The sequence below is a fragment of the Cygnus olor genome, chromosome 10 (genome assembly GCF_009769625.2).
Source record: "Cygnus olor isolate bCygOlo1 chromosome 10, bCygOlo1.pri.v2, whole genome shotgun sequence".
In the NCBI taxonomy this organism is placed as follows: Eukaryota; Metazoa; Chordata; class Aves; order Anseriformes; family Anatidae; genus Cygnus; species Cygnus olor.
Genome location: NC_049178.1, coordinates 18,575,782 through 18,595,480, shown reverse-complemented (window position 1 = coordinate 18,595,480; position 19,699 = coordinate 18,575,782). Strand labels below are relative to the sequence as shown.

The 19,699-nt window shown below is 39.8% G+C and overlaps 1 protein-coding gene and 1 long non-coding RNA gene across 2 annotated transcripts in view; one reads left to right on the top strand and one right to left on the bottom strand.

The window, feature by feature from the left end:
* The window catches only part of PDZRN3 (PDZ domain containing ring finger 3), a 133,065-nt gene that overhangs the window by 73,399 nt on the left and 39,967 nt on the right, over positions 1-19,699 (top strand). The window lies entirely within an intron of this gene.
* Positions 9,544-19,146, bottom strand: LOC121075382. Its single transcript, XR_005822941.1, has 3 exons — positions 19,026-19,146; positions 17,316-17,437; positions 9,544-9,670 (listed from the first exon to the last, which is right to left on the bottom strand). It is a non-coding gene; the product is annotated as an uncharacterized LOC121075382 (long non-coding RNA).

The window sequence follows — 19,699 nt, the reverse complement described above, 5'->3', positions numbered from 1 at the left end:
AATGTGTTCGTGTGTGTTGCTTTAAAACAGCCACTGTGGGGTCTTTGCCATTATCTGTGGAAGGCATATAATTGTGGAAATTTTTAAAGGTCCCATCTGGCTCCCCAATACATTTACTCTAATTGTGAAAAAGCAGGGATATTCTTGCCTCTCATTAGTATAAGCCTACTTGCCGTAGTTTCTTCTCGTAACAACATAGGTCAAAGAGGAGGCTCCTTAATGAGAATCTTGGTAACATAAACAGGAAATATAGATCATTTTATCTTCATTTGCTACTCAAAACTTCATACTCAAAATGAAAACACTAATTTTTATTTTTATTTCTCTTTCTCTTGGGCCTTTAATCTATTAAGCAGGGCAATTATAGAATGCATTTTCATCATAAGTACTCCCATTTATGAATTAATTTACCAGCATAGGAGCCAGGAGCTAAAGGACAATATAATTTTAATTCTTTGGTTTTATCTCTGGAAACAGTTGTTTTCACTTCTTCAGCCCTCAAATTAGGTGGAAAGGAAGAATTGTGTTAAGTTAAAACTTAGATGATCAAAAAGAAGAGCAGGGCACTTCAAATTTCTGTCAACATGTATTTTATGCATCGTCTTCATATAGTCATACTGAAGCCAAAATATAACAAATAGCTGCATTTCCACTATATGCTGGGAAGGAAGAAAAAGAAAATCTGTTTCAAGATTGCTCTTTTATTTCATACATCCTCAAAAGCACACACGTTTAGGAGGTGCTTATCAATTGTGCCATGCAATTACTAAGCTAGGTTATGTGGGAGAAATAGAAATAAAATCAAATAATCCCTCTTCTAGCTTACTTATGCTGCAGTTCAACCTACATTTCTTGGCTAGCAAAACCTGGCGCCAGATGGAGTGAGCTGCAAAGTCAGCTGAGAACCGGGGAAGAGCGTTCAAGTTGAAGCTGGAAGACTCGGGCAAGGTTAGCTGGTTTAGGCGCATTGCTCTTCTCTCACGCAACCCCTCGTGGCATGTTGGTTAGAGCTCGGCTGCTCAAATTGAAGCTCGGATGTTTGCTGTCCCGTCTCAGTTTCGTGCACACACTAATTTGCAATCCGAGCGCAGCACTGTTTGTCTGGTGTCACAAGCAGCAGCTTGCGTTAGTGAGGCTCACAAGCTGCTTGCGCAATCCGTTCCTTCAGCTCAGGTGCTGTTGCCATCGCAGGGCTGCTTTCCTTCAAACTGAGAGTTAAAGAAGAGTTCTTTAACTAAAACTGACTCTCCTGTGAGGACATGCCAGAATGCTGCCTATCGTGAAAAGTTTAATACAAAAAATTTCTGTATGTTTCTTATGCTTTTGTTGATCCTAGGATATGAAGCAATTGAAATAATATATATTAAGTTGTTGCACATTTATTACTCAGTGTAGAGGTGTTTTTTGTTTGTTTGTTTGTTTTTAAGTGCTGAAGGTGAGAGAATTAATCCACTAGCATCTGGGGAATATGAAGTTTCACAAACAGGATTGCACACATGTTCCTCCATTGTGCTGCATTTCTGTTTAACTGATTGAGAATGCTATAAACGCAGCACGTTAGTTCCAGAAAGCTTATCTGAGGACGATCAGGCGTGCTATGGAAGCCACTTGCTAAAGCAAGCAACTCAAGTGAAAGGTTAGAGAATGGCCAAAACCAGCACTGCAGCTGTCAACTTCCTACCCTTAGAAATGTAGATCTGGACCCAAAAATTACAATTAAAGCTGATGTCTTCACAACATGTATCTTTACAGGTACATCTAGTTTGTAGAATACAAAGTACCTCACTATGTAAAACAGTCTTGTCCTCACTATGTACATTCACTTGGAAATAACTACAAAATTGATTAAGTCTATGTGCACTACATCGCTCTTAATTTGTCAGGATCGAACTAACTCAAAGCACGTGTTTTCTGCATACCTCATGTATGTGTGCTATGAAAATTCAAACCTGAAGGTTGCCTATGGCTTGATACCAGAGAAGGTAAAATTTTGCATGAAAAGTAGTCTTCCTTTTGGATGAAAAAATTGTCTTTGAATGTTCTCATTTGGATATTTAAAACAAATGTGGTCCCAATCAAATAGCAATTTAATTGAGTTGAAATTAAATGCTAAATACAACAGCTATAGATTTTTAATATTCTCCTTCAAATCACTGCCCTTTAGCATAAAAGTAGGTTATTATCACTTTGGGGAATGGGATCATCCCAAGAAATCAAGTGGCAAAATCTTACCAAAGTCACTTCTTCTCGGGCATTTAATTGAAGAACTAAGTACACAATCACTGCATGCATTTTCATAAAGCTACTCTAGGGATGGTATGTGAAAATAATTTATGTCTGCTTTATGCAAGGTCATTAGTGCTCATACAGAACACTAATAATGACACTGAATCGTCTCATATAACATTTAGCTTGTTAGCATAATAGAGTGTTTTGGTGAAAAAAAAATAATTTAATGGCAAAGGCTGTATCTTTGGAAACAGAGTACTTAAAGGTTGCTGATGTTTTGACAGAATTATTTTTTGTGGGATGTTTAGCCTGTAAGTGAACTGTAAAAAAAATATATATATATATATATATATATAAGTTAAATTTCTGTACAGTTTTGAGCAATTTTTCTTTTGGAAATAAAAACAACTGTTCCCATTAAGTGAAACAGCTGTGCACTATAAGTTTGTTTCACTTCATGAGGAGGACTTTTTTTTCTTTTGTCATTCTTTGATTTTGCGCTGCAACATTCTTCACGGATGATTAGAGCATGCAGCTGAAACACAAGACTTTATCATGCATACCTTCACAAACACAGAATAAGAACCAGACTTTGCCCTGAAGGATTAAAATCTAGGCAGATAAGTAGGATGAAATCTTAAAATAGAGGAAGAATGATCTCTTCCTAAAATATGATGAAGTAGAACTGATACAGAACTTGGTATTAAAAGAACAAACTTTGTAAAATAGAAATGGTTAATTTCATTCCTTCAATTTAAAACTCCCCAGAAGCTTTAACTTCTTTTTGCACGTAGCCATCAGTACCCCAAGTAATTCAGCATTTTCCTTCTACTTAAGTTGCAAAAGCAAAGTGTTGCTTGCTTGACTGGCCCAACCTGAGCAGTTCGGTCTGATAGGTAGACTCATTCCATCCCCACACATACAGACAAGCATTACTTGCTTTGAAATTCGTAATGGAATTGGTCTAGTCTAAAAATACTGCAGCTAATACTTGCATAATAATCTAGCCTTTAGGGTACTCAGAAGGAAACCTAAGTGCAGTACTCTCCTCAAATCCACTCTATCCACCTAATAAGTGCCTTATCCTGTTGTACAGGTCAAAGGAAAGAAAATGCATTTACTCTCTGTCCTGTTGAACCTGTGACTGTCACTGGGTCAGATTCTTCCTAGTCTGGATCTTCTTGCGTCTCTCTCATGGTTATACTCATCATCATTTGTATTTATTCTTCAAGAAAAAAAAATGCAGCATAATGGCGTGAGTGTTGCACTGAACCTGTTGGGGAGCACGGATAGCGTACAGACATCTTCAGTTAAGCTTTGCTCGCTCGGACCCATGCACATGGTGGAATGTCCTCCTCCCACCATGTCCTGTGCTTGCAGGACAGAAACGGCAATTACAGGGTGTTTGCGACATGCATTCACTGGGCCTGTCTTACTCATATTAGACTGGCCGTAAAAAGACATCATCTGCTAGTTATATTCATACAACGCAAGTAATAGCAACACCGTTAATATGCAAGGCTCTGTGTCTTCTTATCCATTATCTCAGCCTTTTTCTTATAAGCATACATATCTGTCATTACCTGGCAGCTGTATCCGCTCATCCGCTCTTCCTTAAGACTATCCATATTCACTGATTAAGATAAAATTTTGTGGACAAAAGCTGCAAAGCAGCATCTCACATGCTGTTTATTGTTAAGGGGATATTTAATAGCTTTTAAATTCATTTAAGAAAATGGGAGCAGTGAGTCACATGTAATTATTCCCAGATAGATCATTAATTACTCGATAAAGTTTCTACATAATGCTGCCTTTTGCTTTTTTTGCCATAATGATGGGCTATTTCTCATTTATCTCAGTTTGCTTGTCAGTTATTCCAGTTCCCTTTCATCCCCTATCTGTGATATGTATGTAAATATTACAGATTGAGATTGATAAAGGTTTAAGAAAAGGCTGTTGCTTTATTGGATTACAGAAGAGTTTATGAGAAACTCATTTGATTATTGTGTTACAATGGTATCATTTGCACCAACACACGTATGGCTGTTTTGGTACCTAAATGGTAACTGCATTTTTCATAGGTTTGTAATTCAGCTTTAGAAATTTTAGTTTGAAAATGCCAAACATAGACACCAATTAAAAAGTACATTTGAAATTAAAATTGCTCCTTTTAAAAGTTCACCTGGTGACACGAGGCTTGTCTTCATTTAATCACAACTTTAGATGAAGTCCTCTGAACTTTAATGTACTGGAAAGAAAGTGAGGTTGCGTGTACCACTGACCATATATGTTCTTAAAGAGCACTCAGTAAATAGGCTCTAGCAAATCAAGGAGTTGGATTTGCCAATTTACATGACATCTAAATTGACTTGTTCTCCTTCCTCTCTTTTGAGATCCAGCCTTAAATGCTCAGAAGGAAGGAGAAACATGAGAGGCTGAAATTCAAGGAAAGGTCATTAGTCCTCCCTCTGTTTCCATTACTTTTACTGTTGAACTGATTGGGCTATCCCCTGGCAACGTGTACCTTTTGGTGCTGCCTGATCTGGCGGTCAGAGGGCTGACAGCTTGATGATGCTCTGTAACCAGCACGCAGTGTCTTCATCCCGGCCCTCTGGTGCGCCCCGAGGATGTAATGCCTTACCAGGCACAGCTCCCCAGCAGCAAATACCTGGAGAAAACCTGAAACAGAGTAGTGATAACTTGCTCAGTAGCAGCTGGTGAACTCTGGGAATAAATTTATCCTCCTCCATAAACACTTGGACATTTATGAGCGTAGGCTGCGTTCATTCTCTGGTACACCCAGTGCTGTTGTGAGGTTATTACTAAGTTATTATTATCCTGCCAACTAAAACACATCTAGCTGAAACATTTTAGATTAGCTTTACTCTTCCATATTACACTCTTTATTTCTCCATAAATAAACAAAAATAAAAGCACTACCACAGGAAAGCATAGAGAGCTGAACTCACATCCCTGTGTTTGAGTCCTGGCTGTTCTCAGTGTCCCAAAGGTTGCGTGCTTGCCGTGCAGCAGTAGATCATTACAGCCTTACCGTGAGGGACACGTTGCTGTTAGAGTAATCATTTCACAGTGTTTTTCCTCAAAGAAGATAGACAGGATCATCTGCTGTCTTGTGAACTGATAACAAGACAATCCTGTTTGTTCCGTTATTGCCCTACATCTGCTCTCAATTATTCTGCAGTTAACTTAGTGCAAAACTTGGTGGGATGTATGTCAGCAGCAAGTCTTAAAACTGTCTGCAGAAGCTAAACAAAGCTTAACAAAGTTAAACACTTGAAAAGACGCCCAGTCATCGTCACCAAGAACCAAGCTCAGCTGTCTGCCCAAGCATCGGACATCTCAGGACTGAACGAGAAGCCGGAGCAGACAGTGACTGTCCCAGCACCTTCCAGGCAGAGCGGAGAAGGAATACATAACAGTTACAGGGCTTGTGATGAGGTCAGCTATTCAGTCTTTAGTCTTGGTTGTAGCACTTCTGCAATCTTGGTTAAAAAGTAGCTGCCTGCTTCTCGGTGGTTGTTTTAAGTGCCAGAATTGTTGGGTAGATGCCCTGGTACCGGGGGATTTATAACGTCCTGCAAATGTGTTGGTCAAAATGAAGACTCAGAAAGTCAGATACAAAATTAATTCTTCCTGCAGCACAGGTGTATGGTATAATGGTGAATTTATATAGCCCATATAAATGGAATACAGCATCAACCCTAGATAATGGAGCTAGAAATATTTCTTGTTTGCATCACTGATGTTCAAATACTGAGGAACATTGGCAGTAAAATGGGAATTAGTTCAGACCACCAGCTGAACCCTAAATTTGTATTCTTGCTTGGGGAGTTAATGCAAATACACCTCACCAGGCTACCCAAGATTAAAGCGTATTTCATATTTCCTGGTCAAAGTAATGTTATTTGGAAAAATAATGAAAAAGGAATTTGTCTCACAGGGGGCTGGGGAAGCAATCTGCTCAGGCTGTGGCACTGAGGATGTTAACCCAGCCCTCCTCAAATTACGTTCCTATCAGCCACAGAGATAATCTATGATGTAGTGTGGTGTGGTCACAAAATAAACCGAGGGGAACATCTGAATTTCTAGACTCTTTGATATTTTCTTCAGGTTCTCATGGGATGCGTGTGCTCCCCAGAGCCTGATGTGAAAGCGTTTGAAGTCTACAGAAATCTTTCTATTGACTTCATAAAGCTTTGGACTAGGCTTCTAAGGGGATGGGTGTAGAAATGTGCTTCATATCTCTGGATCAATGTCATAAGCTTTCCTTGCCTTTAAAGGAAAAGCTCTGTTTTTAGAGAAACACAGTACAATATAGAACAGCCAGAAACACAGCAAACGTTCTCCCTTATCACTCAATACAACTTGGAAACGTGTTGTTTTGGAGCAACAGGCTAATACTGCCACACTTTGTTTAGCATCTTGGCTATGTTTTAGGATACTGATTGCTGTGGGATTTTAATGCCATTCCCATGTCCTGATCTAGGCCCACCCACTGCCGTCCCACAGGACAGTCAGTGACTGGCTCAGCAGCTGGAACGCTGACCTGGGATAAATCAAACCCAGAGCCTTGAGATAAAACACCTTTTCCAGCTGCTGGCCTACCAATCAATACATGTTTTTACTGCCGTTGTATTTAACATGTGGGACTTCACAACTGATTAGCAAAACTCTCTTGTAAGAGGAGCAGAACTTTCCAAAATCATATTTATGGAACTTGTGTAACATAGCCCTTTTGTACATGAGAAGATGTGTGGTACACACCTCCATCTGTAGGGGGAAAGTGTTTTATATATTTCATGTTAATGACTGCAATACACCTAGTAACAACTTATACCAATTTCACCTTTAAATTTTCTAAATATGTCATTGTAAAAAACCTACTTTGGAAATATAGAAAGGGTCTAAACGTTTTATTGTAACAATACATCTGTCATTTTATGAAACGAGCTGTTTTAGTCCTGATTCGGTAAACACACAAGTCAATGAACATAATATTGGCATTTGCTACATGCTTGAGACTGGAAGAAAAGCAGAGGGTTGAGCCATTTTGACGCAGCCATCTTTTCTCTTGATTCATTTCCAAAAAATATGCAAGGGACTATATTTATCATTGTCGATAATATATGATATATTATTTCTTATATGTCATGGTATAGAAATTGGGTTTGGTGACTTAAATTTACATTCCGGTTTTAACAGGAGGAGAGTTGTGATATAAATTATTTTTCATTGAAATGGTAATGGTTGATGTGTTGGAAAACAGTCCGTGTTGTATAACCCTTTCTAAATAGTGCAATAATATTTGATAAATATTTGTTAAATCTTTTTAGTTGCAGTTTTGTCTTAACTTCATTAGTTCTTCAGAACCAGGCTTACTGCTTCTTTCTTTTTCACCTCCTAGAAGAGATGGCAGTAGGAAATGAAAGAAAAGGCTGCTTTCTTTTTTGAACCTGAATGTAAAGGTAGAGGCTATTTACATTTTACTGATGGAGATTAAAGCTTTGGTGTTGGAACTTTCTGGCCCACGTTCTCCAATACCAGGCAAGCTGAATTTGGCATAAGTCCAAAGAGGGAAGAGCAAATAGGGGTTACAGCTACCTGGAAGTCCTCTCCAATCTCAGCGTGGTCCTGCTGACAGTGCAAAAGGCTGTTGTACCCACCGGCTTCTTTCACACCCCCCGACTCATCACTCTCTCTAGAATAGATCAAAAAAAATTTTCGTTTTAGTGTTTCATGAGTAAGTACATAACCATAGCAATCCCCAGACCAAACGTATCTATTTAATAGCTAGCCAGTGTAATTTTTAAAGGAATGATTTGATTCCATGTAGAAATAACAGTATTTGAACCTCTCAGAATACATATTTATACACAGAATGGTTTGCCCAAACATTGCTAGCACTGAACCCACAAACTGTATGGACTTACAGTCTCTCTCTATATATATTATATATATATATATTCAGAACTGCAGGTTATGCTAAGGGCAGAGCAGGCGGCTACGAGAGCTGATGAAAGTTTGTCCCTGTTTAGGGACAGCAAGAGAAGACCTGAGTGGCCTTGGGTAGCAGGGTGATTGTGGGAAAGTCAGGGTTCGAACAAAGCTGTTAGGAAAATATTTGGAAGATTTTTAGAGACATTTCAAAATTATTTTTAAAATTAACTACTTAAAATGTTGAGTGTTTTGGTCCTGAAAGAGGAAAAGAAAAGGGCCGCCTGGATACCTGAAGGAGCAGGTGGAACTAGAAACTCACCACACTTCAGACAAAGGATGAGGGTGTGGGAGCCCACGAGGAGGACCTGGGATCCAGGCTGCTTGTCAAGGAAGTGTTTCTTCTGCTTTAGAGGAGGATGCAGGGGTGACCCGTTAGTCATATCTAGCCCTCGGGCTGCTGGCTCTGCCACTAAATTAGGCCTTTTAAAATAAAGGAGTTCAATGGTAGATACCTGGGAGGGGGATAGGGGTAAAGGAGGGCTGGGCTTTTTCACATTTTTTCAGTCTTAAAACTTCTCCAAACCTCAGTATGTCCGATCTACTAATAATGCCACAATATATGTATTTCTATTAGACTTCCTATTGAACACTAGTCTAATACCTTTGCTTTCTTTATTTATGATGAGATTGTTTCCAGCTACTGTTAATTTATTTTACACAGCCCATGATGTAATCGTTAAGCAGTCGTAATGAAGATTGAAGGTTTAATAATGCCAAGTGTTACAAATTTCTATTTAATCATTCCTAAATCGATTAGTTACTTTCACCCAAATGCCGTGCCACTGAAACACAGAGAGCTAAAGATACAAACCGCTGTGGCCAGTGTTTGATAAATGTTATTTTGGTGCGGTGGTAATTGAGTTATTGAATTTACTCATCTTCCAAATGATGTTTGCATTGTCTCAGCCATATGTGTTTAGGGCCAGGGGAAGGTCATTAGGAGCTTCAGACCGGGGGCATGTTTGGGTTAAAGTGATTTTGAACAGCCAGTGTTGAGGTTAGTCAATTAAAAGAAATAGCACAGTGAGATGCTACAGAAGGGCATGTTATGGGCTGGTCAGCAGGGAGGTCCCAAAGGCCTGTTTAAAATAGTCCAAAGAATCTGTAAGTGAATGTCTACTCCTAGCCCCGGGCTCTTTAGCCCCTGACAAATTGCTGTGTGAGATGCCCTTCATTTAAAGCAGGTTTCAGCTATAAACAAATGTCACACTCTCGTGGCTACGTATAGGACAAGCCGATAAAGGCCAAGATAACATATTAAATGATAATACCTTTTATATATATAAACACACCCTTAAATGAACTTCCTTACGAGAAGGTGAAGGCTGCAGATGAGAAACAGCAAATTCTTCAGGCCTGACTTTGGTGGCAGGGACAGTCCTGGTCTGGGCCAGCGGCTCGTGTGGCTCATCACGGCTGAGCCCTGCATGAAGATCGACAAAACATATTTATATCTACATCCTTGGACATAGAGCGTGTGAGTGCTTTGTTCCCCCCAAAGAGTGCGTCACTTCAATTAAAGACTGCATGCTGATGAACGCATCTCTGCTGATCAGCTTTGACTGCAGTAGGTGGAAAGTTTCCCCTCAGAATTAGATAACCCTTTTTCTGAGTGACCAAACACCATTTTCAGCAGAGTTCAAAAATCCAGTGATCGCTGCCTGCATTTGGAAACAGTGTAGGATTAAAAAGGAAGGAGTTTTGTCATTTTTCGGATGTTTATCAACAATCAGACTGTCAGAACCAAATAAGCAGGAGAAGCAGCCCTCCATGCTTCTCACGTAATTGCAAACATTTTCAGGGACCTGATATCCTCTCCTCTGAGCAGTCACCGGGAAGAGCAAAGTCTCACTTAAGGTGAAAAATGGGCCCACTTTATTTCTAATACTCAGCTAGTGGCTGTATAGAGACCCCTCTTCAGCTCCAAACACTGGAGAGAGGCTCCTGCTCTCCAATTTTCTGGTGTGCATTCCTTAAAAAATCTATTGTTTTATAAATAGTGTTTTGTATTTTATTTCTGTCCTCTAAACACTATTTAAATGAGAAGTAATAATTTCTAATCCTGTAAAATGCCCAAAGCTTAAATCAATAAACATTTGATGAATATATAGCTCGAGGACGTTCTGCGTGGCTGATAAATGCTCATTGTGGGAGTGTCTGGCAGCTTTTGTGGTTAAACCTTTGCTTTTATACAATTAAATGGGCGACTCCTTCAACCACTGGACACACTCTTAAATGCTAATTGCACGAGGAGTCGGAGAGCTTATTGTGGGCAAACGAAACAAAGACCTTTTCCTTGGTGCCAGTAAATGAGCAGCTAGAGCCGGGGTCATCGGGCTCTGGTTCACCAGGGGTCCCAGGAGCAGAGGGCTGTTAGGGCACGCTGCCCAGGTCCCCTGTGACTTTTGGGGTCCCCCCCCCAGGCTGGGTGTGAGGTGCCCCTCTGATTGTCCACCCAGCTGCCTGGCCAAGGGTGCTGCCCCGCAGCCAGCCAGTGTGGTGGCCACGGAGGGAAGGGAAGGGACGGGATGGGACAGCCACCCCAGAAGGGTGTTCTCTGTCCAGTGCTGTGTAGCAGCTGAGACATTTTCAGCCTCCTCATTTACTCTACCATATGCCAAATTTGTAAAATCTTGTTCACTTTTTTTTTCTCCCTTTAGCCAAAGACAGCTCTTTAGGAGAGAAATATGGAGCTGACAATTACACTGATTCCTGCTGTGAATAAACTGTAGGACATCCCTAGCCATCAGGCTTTACAGGGAGACCTAAGAAGTATCTTTAGCCTTTCTTCCCTGTGTTGATGAAGTTACAAAGTGAGGCACAAGCAGTTTGACTGTAACATTAGAAATCAGCCAGGGAGAATATCCCGTTTTAATGTACCGTAGGTCTTGTGTGCTGACTTCTGCATCGCTCAGGCAGAAATGATGGAAACAAAGTGGGAGAAAAGGAAACACTAATTATTGTTATCTCTAATGATCACTGGTAAAGTAAACAAAGCATTTAGAGATTCTGGGTATTTATTTTCTGTATTGCTCTAGCCACAATGTCACCCAGGACCGCATCTCACATGACAAGGAACAATTAAATGAAAATGTGTCCAGGCTATGCCCCTGCCAAACTGAATCACGACCCTTCTTTTGGCAGCCTCGTGCATGAATCCACCCCTTGGGGAATACCAGGCAGTAGCTGATTTGCCAACTGACGTGACACATACATTTTTTTGTGCATGTATGTCATGTCAGTGACATTACGCAGTCACTGAAAACAGAGCTTATGTCTCAGCATAATGCTCTATTTTTAATATTGCTTAAACGTTTAGAGATGAACAGCAAGGTCCAAGGAGAAAGGCAGCGTCTCTTCATAGGCATTTGCTTTGTTCCAAATCAAAATTCATAGCCATTTGATTTTAAAATACACTGTGCAATATACACAGATGTAAGTGTATTAAATTACCTAGTTTGAATATAAACAGCTGCGGATATAGTAGCTGAGAGCACCTGGGGAGTTGTATTCTACAGACATAGGATTTTCTGTACAATTCATTCAATTATAGCATGAAATGTGTCTAAAAGAGTTATTTGAAGGGCTTTTGTTCTCCTGCACAATATCTGCCTCCCACTCCCTTCTTTCTTTTGTACGGAAGCCCCAGAACACAGTCCAGAAAGGGAAGAAGACGTAAGAAGCATCTTCTGCTGAGGAAGGCCACGCGGCTGCACAGCCAAACAAACTTTGCACGCCACTTCCAGTACGCTGGTGCGTTAGAGGAGGTTTGAATAACTGTCTTGTCTATGTAACATACAGCTATTCATTTGAATTCAGCTTGTTTATACTTCCTCCATAGCAAATATTTTCTTTATTTCAAATAAAGACAACTCACTAGCTAAAGGAACATCGCAATGATTTATGGATGAAAGCACAATAAAGCCAGTGAGAAGCTTTGTACAGAATCACATCTAATCTATGGAAATGCCTATTTCATTTATCTAGCTGTAGCTACAGGTTAGCTTGTTCCAACTGCCTGATCAGCTTGGCATCAGCTTGCATTTATACCACACCTGAACTGGGGTTCGGTGGCCTGAGCATGGAAGTTTAGTGGCATTTAGGCACTGTGGAGTATCTGGCCTGGTCTCCAGGTACTGCTTGAAAGGGCTGCAGATCCTCCTACATCCTGCATCCTGTCTGTCAGCTCAGTCCTTCGTTTGTAGTATGGCTGTTATATCAGCTGAAGATCAGATTTTAAGCATTTGCTTTTTTTAAAGATCATCTCAGATCTTTAAATCTCCCCCTTTTTTTTCTGCCTTTACAGAAAGGTACTTTCTGAAACCAGATCTGAGTCAGTTGGATAGCATTTTCCAGGCATCCTATGTCTCTCCTTGCTAAAGGATGCTTGCAGCACAAGAAAGGCCAGTAAGTGCAGATTCGGGTTTTGAAAAATACAATCGTCAACTATTTCAGACAAGAGAGGAATCATAATATATTCTCAAATTTATAATTTGTCATTACAGCCATTAAAGTCCAACATAATTCCTTTAAGATAATCCATCTATTTTTAGGTGAACTGTTGCTGGTATTAATCAGCAAGGAAGGTGCAATAATCAGCTGGGATCATTCTACAGACATGAAAACTCCTACTGTTGATTAAGCATAATGTTTACCATAAAAAGTCCCAAGCCCTAGTATTTCAGTACTCAAATGTATCGCTGCTATTTGCAGTTGTTCCAGAGTAACCTTTTGTCCCTCTAATACAGTGGCTGGGTCTGTATCTTTCTACAGTTATAGTGCAAGACAACATTAATTTTAACAAAATCCTAATATGAATAATCCTAATAAGAAATGTTTCTTCTTTTCAACAGAAGTTCATTTCTGCAGTTGTTGATGGCATAGATTGGGACTTTCCAGGACAAACTCCTCAAAGCTGAACAGTTTTTCAAAGCCAACATACAACTCAAAGACATTTAATACAAGCAGTTGTTCAATTTATCGTAACTTGGAGTACCAACGCTTTTAATAAAATTAATAAATAGGCACCCCATGGCAAGCAGGATTAAATTACCTCTTTTTTCCCCCTAATTAGACTTCAGACAATGTTATATTATGTGGTTAAGGGAAAGGAACTTTGCCTCGGATTTCAAAGTGGTGAATCTCAGTTTAATTCTGCTAATGGCAGCTAACACAGATGGCTAAAAAGAGTAATTATCTTCTTTAGCTTTCTGCCACCTGCCACAAGTGAACTGTTTTCTTTAATTGCTCAGAATTACTCTTAATCACACAAAACAGATACTTAAATCCTAGTCACATATTGCAACTCAAGAGCAAGATTTTAACCCTAAGCATGTGACTTAAGAAATTACCATCATGACCAAGAGTACAATGCTGGCTATGTGCTGTGACAGTTGAAAAGATTAATACTTTATCTTCCAGGTAGGAGGAAAGTTTGCAGGCTAATCGTAAAAGTCCTGTAGTCTGATCCAAGTAATTACTAGAGCAACCAAAAGGCTATATCCACAGTAGCAGGAAAAAAAAATCACACAATTTCTTCCTGCTGATACGCTTTCTCTAACAAATGGTCACTTTTAAAAGCCACAAAATCAAATAGACTTATCTTAAAAATGACTTGCTCAACAACTTAAAGATGTAACGTTAAGTATATCTGAGTGATGAGTCAAAGCTTTTTTAGGTTCTCGAAGATGTATTTTAACAGAGATAATAATCTTATTTCCATTGGGGCAGCATTTTGAGTTAAATTAATGTTGGGCATTTAAAAATCCCAGCACGACACCTTTTGGAAGTTTCTGACAATATTGTATTTTATAATAGCAATTCCTGCCCCCCCACCATTCAGAGATGATGTATTTTTTGGAAGAACAGTAAGTCTTCCCTTTCTTCTTTATTTCTCCTCCTGATAACTAAACAAGGACAAATTCAGACTCTGCAGAAGATCTGAGAAGTCATCTCTAATTCTGCTCACCGACAGCAAAAATCATCTTTAAGCTGAATCACCACCCTAAGCTGAAAAAGCACTAATGCAAATCCTGAGTTTTAGATAAAGTGATTGTAAGAGAAAGGAAAAAACATCAAACTCACTGTTCCATGAATTGCAAAGTCAGTAACTCTCCATCACCATTTCTCCGAAATTTGCTAGAGAAAGTTCACAACAGAGTTTATACACAAGGAGATAAGAGGAAAATAAATTCTTTGATTTTAAATGAAAGCCAAAACCAGGAGCAAAGTTTCACTTCTCAATATAAAACCATTTTACTCAGTAGACTTTATCTGTACTGTATGTATTACAACTTTTTGAGAACACATTGTTTTTCAAAAATTATTCCATGATTTTGAAATGAGATAGACTTACAAAGACTGCAGTTTAGCATCTTTGTGCTGTTACAGCTTTGTGTCTTGAAAGGTGTGAGTGGCAGGGCAAAAGGAAAGCCATTGGAACCACAGACCCGGAACACAGCCTTTAGAAGCTTGCATTTTTCACCAACCTATGGAGAAACAGAGCCCTAGAATATGAAATTAGCACTGGCTGATGAACTCCATAGAAAAGTATTTCTGAACTTGATCTTTATGGATTTTCATTATCTATGGCACTAATGTTGTATCCCAGGGCCTGGCGCTGTGCTCCAACTTAGTGAGATTTTCTGTATAAGTGCCCCTGACTGCTCTGACTGCCGCTTCTGAGACAGCCTCAGCTGTATAAAGAGCCCATGAGTAGATGTGTGAAAAAAAAGGGTCTGACTGCATCATTTCCCCTGTGTATTTATAACCACAGCAGTGAAAGTTAGAGTAATAATAGTATTTACCTTTGTTACTTGGTAAATAACAAACTATTATTGGACAATTATAGTAAAGGTCAAAGTCGGCTTTCTTTTTTTCCCCTTTAAGAAACACGCTCGCGCTGGTTTTAGCTTCAGTTAAAAAGTGCTTTTCATAAAGTCGTGTAATATATCAAACAGTTGAATGGATCAAAGCTTATGACACTAACTTAATTTAACTGTAAAAGATAAGAGTTCTCCAGTGGAGCTTGCTCAAGTATCCTTGTTATCATCTGGCTCCAGCTTTCATGTTTGTTACAATAGTAATAGTAAGAATCGTTCATAAAATGCAGATATTTTCTTATAAATATCGTCGCGGTGACAATAGGTTTTTTTAATCAACTCTAGCAGTGGCCAGCGAATGCTCACAGTGTTTTGTTGCCAGTAGCGCATGCTGCTCACAGGAAATGAAAATAACAGCAGAAGGAGGAAAGATTAAATGCAATCAATGCTTCACTGTACAATAAGTAACAGGCTTTCGGAGTTTTAATGGACTAAATAGTGTAATGTGTTTGGTTTGGTAACCGCAGAGTTTAATCAAGTATTTTTAAATTTTTAAACAGGAAATGGCCTTTTCTCAAAAGGATATACATATTCGCAGTCCATAAATCAGCTCCTGAGTCACAAGGAGCCTGAGCTCATAGTCTTGACCGTGCAATTAACTTGAACTCTTTTTCTGAAGAAAGTCCCAGTCGTTCTGGTAGTGTAACAGGATTTGATGAGTTCCTGCTGCTTTTCCAGCGTTTTGTCCCTTTCAAGGTCCCTTAATGCTGTTTCTCCAAGCCATGTTCGGGCTGTGGAGTGTCCCAGACTGCTTCCCAGGGGTTAGATTCAGTCACTGGGTGCTACCTGGAGGACCCAGCACTGACACGGGGATTTGCCCCAAGGCCTCATGTGCCGTGGCCTGGCAGACAGACTGCCGTCTCCACCAGCAGTGCAGCAGGCACGGCAAGCAATGCTGTAAAGACTCATGGTTTCTCACCTTTCGTTTCTAAACCTTCCCCAAAGCACGACTGGATTTGGTTTTAGCCAAACCTGCAAGGTTTTGAGCACCACTGCCATGCAGGGGTGTCCCCAGCTCCAGCTGATGTTGAGGGGAATGGACACGCTCACGTGTAGAGTACTGAGCACAGTAGGTGGCTTTTTTAACACTGTACAAATGTCAGATTTTAGACAAGATAGCATGTAGCTGTGACAGCTGTCTTTTAAATTATGCAGAAGAAGCAGCTTGGGACAAATGTAAGTGAACAGTAGCTTGTTAAAGGAATCTACCTAATACAGCAATGTTTATTCCTCCAGAAAACACAAATATAGTATCATTTTGCAATGAGATCAGGTAAAAGTGGAGGTGCATGTATTTTCTGACATGCTTGCTGGATATCATGATATAAATATGTATTACCGAACATAAAATATGCACATACATTCACATACACTCTCTATTCTAAGATTACTGATAACTTATCCTTTGCCAAAATGAGACAGAAAATTTACAAAACGTGTATAGTTAATATAGCCGCTCAATGAATACCTTTGAAAAACCTAATTCATAAATTATGCATTAAGTTAGCAACTATACATGCATGCATTGACAGGATATTATTATGACAAAGGCAGCTATCTTTTCAAAAAGTCGGGGACACATTAAAACACTACTGAATGACAAGCAGAATGGGGAGCCTTTCAACAGAGCTTAATCAGAGACTATTCTGGAAGCAAAAAGACAAGTGCTGGGAGTCCCATTCTCTCCAAAGAATCAGATGCCTCTGAGTATAATCTGTGTACAAATCCCCTGGTTTACAAGCAGAGGATCCCCACAGACTCTTGGCCTTGGTACCTCATGCACAAGAAATATTTTCAATATTAAAGCTTGAATTTAGGGAAGACTTTTTATCCAAAGCTTTTTTAAATTAAACTTACAGTAAGGAAGAAATAAGTGCAGAGATGGAGAATGTTTGAAACACTTTTAAGGAAACACTGAAACTAAATGAAAAATATTTGAAATGTTCCTATGTAAGTTATGGGAAAGGATTTCTGAAACATGCGTTGGGGAAGCCACGCCAGACAGGGAAATGTTCGTGACTATACTTGTGATGCTGTATGGAAAAATATTGGAAATTACTAAAAAAATATTGAGTGGCTGCTGTTTTATGCAGTGACGTGTGAGGCACTACTTCAGAGAGAGGTGTTGTAGAGTAGAGATAAATGTGGAAATAAAGCACAGGCAGACAGGGCTGTCTTCAACCCTACCTTGCTGTAGGCTTGTATCAAGCGCAGGCACCCTGCCACGGTCGGCCTTCCCTTCTTCCTGCTGACAGGATTTCACAACACAGCAATTTCAGGTTCCTGAAAAAAGGTTCCTGGGCAGCTCCCTAGGAAGAAAAGGTGCCATTATCTTCCTCTCCTTTAAAGTAGTTTTAAAGTTTTCTTAACTCGGTCAGATGAGGAAACCCTGTAAAGCTGCACACGGACAAGACACTACCCTACTTAAAGGTTTGACAGTAATGCAAAATAAACCATTAAAACTACTGAGGAGAAACAACCTAGCTCTGAATACAGAATTGCTGTGGTTCTGAATTCTTGTTTCCTAACGCCACACCAATGTACATAGCTCCATGTAGTCAGCTTTCACTATAAAAATTATAAACTGCTTGAATAGATTTAAAATAAATCGTAGCACGGAAACATATGCATTAATGTACACAAAATTCTTAAGAATTTTATGATTTTTAAAAGGCAGGACATGTTGAACTAAAAAAAGAGCACCCATGAGTGGAAATATTTGAGCTAGTAGAACTGGGAGATTATGGGTAGGTATTCTGGGAGGTTACCTTTTAGAGCTATTTTATTCATTGGCATTTGTTTTCTGTTCATTTGCTTCCTTAGCTCTGTCTGCTGTGTCATCATGCCACCATGACCAAAGTGACAGACTTTTGTCTCTGCTGGATTAATCAGTGTGTTCTTTGATCCATAACATATGCTCCTGGTAGACATTTCGAGTCAACATATTCAAGATTTGTGGTCTGGCAGTTCAGTGCCTGATGTTAACCTAGCTGACAGACAGTTTAAGTATTCAATTTTCTCCTTTTTTTTTGTTTTTGTTTTTTGAGCCTTTCATACATAATAGAATTTAAGGCAATAAAATATCTGATGTTATATCTTTGGGTTAATATCTTTGCTCAGAGATTCCTTTTTTCTGGCACTGAGAGGCCACTCAGAGAAATCTCAGGCCTTCATAGGCACAGTATGGATGTTTTTATGTACATTTTAGGCACAGGGTTTCTGTGTTCATTGGTCTGGGAAGTCGGTCCTTATGGGAGAGGACTTTGGAGGCCCTCAGAGCCTGTCAAGGGCCTTGCATGGCTACGCTGGCACGGCATCGGGCTGAGCAGTGGCGCCAGGAGCCTGGCCAGGTGATGCAGCCGTGGGTCCCAGGGGCAGATAGTTAACTCACTAAAAATCGCTCTGCTTGACTCAGGCTTTAGAGGACTTTGTGGTGAGAGCCCAAAATCAGTCCTCTGGGACGGTGTGGGATGCAGGAGGCGCAGGACTCCTGCCTTTGGGGAGCACCGCTTGTGGCCCTGCTTGTTTGTGGGGGATGAGGGCATACAGCGAGCTGCAAAAGTGGCTGGTACAGTCTTATTTCCTCTAGGAGCTGTGTGAACTTGTTAAAAAGTTCTATCTGAAACTGGTAACGGGGACAGAAGGAGTAGGGTGGTAACCTAAGATATTTTTCTTTAGTATCTCAATTAAATACATTGATGAGATTCAGAGTATTTAATTATTTTTTCATTGGGAGGTATAGCATGTGATTTATGGCCCTGCTACTCCTTTACTGATCATACTGCTATAAAGTGCTGCATAATATATTGCTTTCTACTATGCCATGCACAGATAGAAATGGCAAGTGTAAAATGGGATTAACTATCCTCAAAATAGTCTGGTCTTGAAATTACTTACACAAGGCCAGTGCAGAAACTCCCCCTTACTTCAGTGGGTGCTGCTGATGGGTGTCCCCATCCCCATCTTCTGCTGCAGACAGGAACATCCCGGTCAGTGGCCAGCCTGTACTGGGCCCCGAAGTATACTACATAGTACAGAGAAAACAGGATTTTTATTTTTTTATTAAAAAAATAAAAACATTGCCCTGGCATGAGGAATTAAACAGAAAATGAATGGAGAAACCAAATGTCAGCTGCTCCCTTAGACTTCAAGGTTCAGGAAACTCTACTTAGTGGGAGTGGGAAAAGACTGGCAAGCTGAAATGTAAGAGAATAATTGTATTATAAGAAGATTACGGAAGATTATTTTTCTTGCGGGCCCCAGATTCCTGCAAAAACAATCCTGAAGTGCATCCTACAAGGCAAAATGAATTCAGCCATTCCTCTAAGTGGCAGGGTTTTATTAACTGCGTATTCATTTGGTATGCTCAAAATTAAAAATGGGCTCGTATTACAAAACGTTACATGCATCTTTCTTTCATTTGACAACATGGAGCTCAATGTGATGAACAATGTGTCAGCTCGTAGCAAGAAAAAAATAATTGTTTTTTCAATATACAACCCCCATAATAATTCAGAAATCAATATGCATCCTTAGAGAATTTCCCCCAGCAGAGGTTTGTAGAAAGCAGG